Genomic DNA, 5,935 nt, shown 5'->3' with positions numbered 1-5,935 from the left:
CTCTTCCAGTCAGTTGGCCAAGTGGTTGTTCTGCAGATTTCTTGGCACAACTTGGTGAGCACATCCATGGCAGCATCTGTTAGCTGAAATATGTCAGTTGGTATACTATCTATTCCGGGGGCCTTTTTTTGCTATTTCCTTCAAAGCAGCTTGAACTTCTGCCTCCATCACCATCACATGTTTTTTTTTCCTATGTATGTAAAAACATCATGATAGATGGAGAAAAGATTGAAGTCAATGATTTCTTCTTGATTGGATTCACAGTCAACACCCTTGGTATCAGCAGTCAAGAAATCGAAATATTCATTACATTGGGAAGATCAGCTGTCAAGGACCTTTCTATAATGTTAAAGAGTAATGATGTCAGTTTAAAGACGAAGATGCATCTCTTTCAAGTCATGATCTGATGCCTTGAGTTATGGTGCTGGAGAAGAGTACTGAATAGTCCATGGACTGCCAAAAGAAAAAGACAAATACGCTTTGGAGAAAGTGCAACCAGGGTGCTGCTTAGACAAGGGTGGTGAAACTTTGTCTCCCGTACTTTGAGCATATTGTTAGAGCCATTCCTTGGAAAAAGATAACATGCTTGGAAAGGGAGAGAGAGGAAAATCTTCAGTGAAATGGATTGACATGATGACTTGTAGCAGTGGGGTCAAGTATTTCAGAGATGATGAGAATATTGCAGGATAGGACAGGGTTCAAATCTTGTAAAAAGAGCAAGGACTGCATGGGGACATCCATATCTGACCTTTACCAGCTCCACAAAGGAGAACTGTCACCATCAACAACACAAAACCAATTCCCATGAAGTCAAGCATACACCTCTGTCCCTCTTTCTACTCATCCCAATACTACCCTAACACAGCTTTACTGGGTCCAAAATCCAATGCAACAGCTCACAGACTACACAAAACTATATTGGGAAAGTTACTAACTAACCTAGGTTAGTAGCAGAATACAGTCTCTCAGGACAACTGAAGACATGTGCTCCCAGGCACGTCAGCCCTGAATCTCTTGACTTTAGTGTTACAAAGCTCTCTGCAATTTATGGTTCTCCTTTGCTACCTCACAGTCTTCCAATACCTTTGGGCAAAGCTCAAAGGTTCTGTGGTGTAGCAGTCCCAAGGCCCTGTCTCAGGTCAGGTCTCTGGCTCTCCACTCTGGCTGCTATGGCTGCTGCTCCTGTAGGCCCTAGTCTGCCTGATGCAAGAATCTCTGGCTCCAAAGGACACACTACATTCTCTTGCTTCTTTTGATGGCAAGGAAGATCCTCCAATGCTGCTGCTTAGGCCATTCAATTTAATAGTGAGACTAGCCAGTCTCTTTGTGGATAGGCTAACACACCCTATTTACATCCATCCAAATGGTAAAGTAAGTTAATATGTAAGAAGCCATTTTGGCCAATAAACTCTTAATACTACAGATCTGTTATTCATGGGGTTGGGTCATGCTCAACTTGATAGCAAATAATAATAATAATAGAGAGAGGCTAATTTCTTAGCAAACCCCTTGTGCTAGGTAGTCAATATTTCTGTGGTGTTCACAATGCAAATATAACCTTGCATGAATCTTTTCCTTTTACTGCCCAATGGTTTTCCTTGTTTATATCTTAAAACTATATAAATGAAACCTAACATTTTATAATTCAAATTCTTTCAGGTTTGAGTGTCTTCAGTTCGAAACTTATTCACAGCTCATAGGTCCAGTGGGTTTTCAGGAGGATTTAAGTAGCATGTGAGGAAAGTGCCCATTTTCTCTCTTGGAGCCACTGGTGGATTCATACCATAGAGAGGTGGTTCCTTTACGTTAGCAGTGCAGCTCCTGACAGACCACACCACCTGAGATATCTTCACACTTTGTATTCCTTACAAAATTCACTCTATTCAGAAAATGATTCTCTGCAGTAATAAAAACCCTCACTTGTCTCAAGTCTATGATGATCAGTGCCACATTCTGTTGACTTCTGACACTCTACATCATGAGAGGAAACCCATCGTACTCCTGGATTACCTTTTGCACTAAGCCACTGAGCTCTTTCCTCAGGACTCAGGGACTATTTACTCCATTTTACAAATGAAAACTATATTGTTAGCAAAGACATCTTGCACTCCATGTACTTTTCCCTCTTATATTTTATTTCGTTGTTAAGAATATACACATTTCTTACTTCACAGGATAAAAGAAATTACCAACTTGAACCAGCTGTTGTGACATCCATATTCTCCCCTGTCTACTGGTCCTGGGCTATCCCATTCTAGCCTCTGAGACCCAGATCTTCGCCCCTGTTCAGCAGGAAGTAGCCAGAAAGAATACATGGCCCTTTTTCTCACTAAAGAGGCTGCGATGCCAGGCAGAACCAAGGTCAACAGGAGAACAAAGGATTCAAGGAATATCAGCATGTCAACAAAGGGAGTGAACAGCCTCAACTAGGTGGAGTACCCCTCTCTTTCCTCCCTAAAGACCCTCACTATAAAATTTGCACTAATCCACTTTGTTGTTGTTGTTAAGTGCCATGAGTCATAGGTGACTCATAGCAACCACAGGTTGCCTCTGTATGGCAAGTGGACACACCAGGGATATACGACCTTGCAGAATGTTTCACCAAAAACAATTAAAGACAGGCCTTAGGTCTGTGGATTAGAGTCACCCACCTGTGGCTTGGTAGCATTGCTTTCAGTCCACTAGGCCAACTGGTCTCTCTCTGTGTTGTTAAGTGCCATCGAGTCGTTGGCGACTCATAGCGACCCTATGAATGGAAGTTCTTGACAGTTGCGCAGCTTTCATCCTTTCTCCAAGTTCTAGGGTTTCCCCGAGGCAAGCTATTTATGGAAGTGGATGCTACTCCTGCTTTCAAGCTTGTTTTAGTGAGGGAGTGCCACCAAACACTGTCTGCCATGGGTAAATCCACTTTAGGGTGCAGTATTTCCCTGGTCTGTCCCTCTGCCTGTTTCTCTCTCTGCAGACCAAGGAATCCCGCTTGGGAGACCCTTTAATAAATCTTTAGATTTCTTTTTTTTTTTTAAAAGAAGAATATACACATCAAAATTTAACAATAATATAATATTTTCTATACATACAGTTTAGTGATATTGATTATATTTTTTTTAAGTACAACTATTCTCACCCTCCTTTCCTGAGCTATTCCTCCTTTATTAACAAAACACATTGCTTCCTGTAATTCTTATCTATTCTTTCACTTTGCTGTTGTCAATTTGCTCTCATACAGACAGTTCTTTAAAAAAGAATAATGCTCAAGGCAGATCTTTTTTACTAGCTAATCCAAACTATTCAAAAGGGAAGGAGAGGGGAGCAAAAATTGCTAAATCGGTAAGTTGAGTCAAGGAAAATGCAATATATAAGAATTTGATTTTTGTTAGGTGCCATCAAGTCAACTATGACTCACTGCAGCCCTATGAACAACAGATCTGAACCCTCTCCTATCCTGTGCCATCTTCAGCATCTCTGATCCCATTGCTACAGTCACCTGTCACTCCATCTCATTAAGGGTCTTCCTCTCTTTTGCTGACTGACTCTCCACCTTTCTGACTCTGAGCTCTAGCTCCGAGTTTCCTTGCCTCTGAGGAGCACCCTGGTTACACTTCTTGCAAGATGCACTTGTTTGTTCTTTTGGCAATCCATGGGATCTTCAAAATTCTTTTTGTCAACCCTACAATTCAAAGATCAGGCATACTTTATTTAGTCTTTAAACTAACATTGTTTGATTAGACCTTGTAATTAATTACATTAATCAGTTGTAATTAGTGTTATAAAATAAAATGTCTATGAATGATTGCTTGAAAGCCCAGTATGATTTGGAAACTTCTACTCAAACAAAAGCAAGCATAAAAAAAATAAACAAACTTAACAAAAAAATTATTTATTTAAATGATGTTTGGGGTTAAGATTTAGAGATTATCTTGAGGCAATAGTGTTATCGACCATCCTTGGCTCCAGAAAGTCTAGCATCCATGAGAATTTGACATTTTGTTCTGCATTTCTCCCGTCTTGCTCAGCATTCTTCCACGAACTCTCTCTTCAGAATGCTCAGTAATGGTAGTCCGTGCTAGCCAGTTCTTCTGGTCTCATGGCGGAGAAGGCGCTTGCTCATGGAGGCAATTAGCCACACATTCCATGTCGCCTCCCACTCGTGACTCACCTTTTCCCACTGTTTTTTTTTTCCAGGTAAGTGGGGACTAATTGTTGCCTTGGAAGGCCATTTGCAAACTTCTAAGACTCCAGGCACTCTGCAACAAAGTAGGAGGTGAGACACAAGCACTAAGCATGTTATTAGACCAAATGACTGAGATGTCCAGCAAACCATGACCTTAAATCTCCAGGCTATGGAATCAGAGCTCTTGTGGTATTGGGTTGTACAGAAATAGCTTCAGTAGCTACTCTTTCTTCCTTTTATCATTGTTGAAAATATATAACTTTTGGGAATTCGACTTTTTATAGGTGTAAATTTATTGACAACAATGAAAATAATTGTCTGTGTTAATCAGTGTGACTTCCCCATCACTGTTAATCTCCTTTTCTCCTCCCGTCCACTCTGGCAACCATTAAACTTTGGTCTTTATATGTTTGTCTTTTCAAGTCTTTATATAGAAGACGCTCTGACAGCCTAGTCTTTAGAGAATTTTGCTGCTAAGCAACAGTGGCACCTTGCTGATGGTTCAAATACACCAGCAGTTCCAGATGAGAAAGATGAAAAGTCTCCTCCTGTGTTGTTTACAGCCTCTGAAAACTTGCCGGTGGGTCAGCTGTGAGCTGGTTCCAAATCTACTGCTAGGAGTATTTTTAAGTCTTTATATTTGTTAGAGTGTATAGCATTTGTCCTTTGTGATTGACTTCTTATACTAAGCACAAAGTTTTCAAGCTCCATTCATACTTTAGTCCATTTAAGACTTCATTTCTCCTACTGGCTGAGTAGTATTCCATTGTATTCATGTATCATATTTTGCTTGTTGAGTCGTCATTTAATGGGTATTAAGGTTTTTTCCACCTTTTGGGTATTGTGAATGGTGCTGCAGTGAACATTGATGTATAAGCCTCAGGGCGTCTGCTTTTAAATCTTTTGGATAGATAACTAAGAATTGAGTTTCTGAGTCTGGTCTTCCTAGTGTTAGATTTCCGCCCCCCCTTCTGGAACTACCAACTATTTTCCACAGCATTTGTACCATTTGCATTATTATTATTGGCAGTTCTGCATCAACATTTGTCATTATTATTGGATTTTAAAATCTTAGCCATGCTAGCGTGAGTGAAGTGGGCTCTCGTTTTCTTTTTGCTTTATATATCTCTGATGGCTAATGTTGTTGAACACCTTTTCCTCTGTTGATGGCCATTTATTGTCATCTTTGGTAAAATGTCATTCAAGTCCTTTACGCATTTTATGATTAAGTTACTTGAGTTTTTCATTGGTAAGTTGTTAAAGGTTACACCATGTCCCTGGGTGGGCTTGAACCACCAACCTTTCAGTTAACAGCTGAACATGCTAACCGTTTGCACCACAGAAAGTCCAGGCTGGGTTTAGAAGGAGTCGTGGTACTAGGGATATTGTAGCTAATGTTAGACGGATTTTAGCTGAAACCAGAGAATAACAGAGTAATGTCTATCTGTGTTTCATTGATTATGCAAAGGTGTTTGACTGTGTGGATCATAAACTGTGGCTGATGCTGAGAAGAATGGGCATCCCAGAATACTTGATCATGATAACTTGAAACCTATACTTGGACCAGGAGGCAGTGGTCAGAACAGAGCAAGGAAACACTGCATGTTTCAAAATTGGGAAAGGTGTATGCCAGGGATGTGTCCTGTCTCCATACCTTTTTAATCTGTATGCAGAACAGATTATCTGGGAGACTAGACTCTATGAGGAGAAGTGTGGCACGAGGATTGGTGGAAGATCCATCAACAATCTACATTATGCAGATGA

General features: G+C 40.4%; 1 non-coding gene across 1 annotated transcript; it reads right to left on the bottom strand.

Moving 5' to 3' along the window:
- Window positions 1–5,443: 5,443 nt before the first annotated feature.
- TRNAN-GUU lies at window positions 5,444–5,517 on the bottom strand. The gene has a single exon. It is a non-coding gene; the product is annotated as a tRNA-Asn (tRNA).
- Window positions 5,518–5,935: the final 418 nt, after the last annotated feature.

This window comes from Elephantulus edwardii, unplaced genomic scaffold (genome assembly GCF_000299155.1).
Source record: "Elephantulus edwardii isolate Elephantulus edwardi_28Jun2011 unplaced genomic scaffold, EleEdw1.0 scaffold00174, whole genome shotgun sequence".
Taxonomy (NCBI): Eukaryota; Metazoa; Chordata; class Mammalia; order Macroscelidea; family Macroscelididae; genus Elephantulus; species Elephantulus edwardii.
This window is presented reverse-complemented; position numbering and strand designations above follow the sequence as displayed.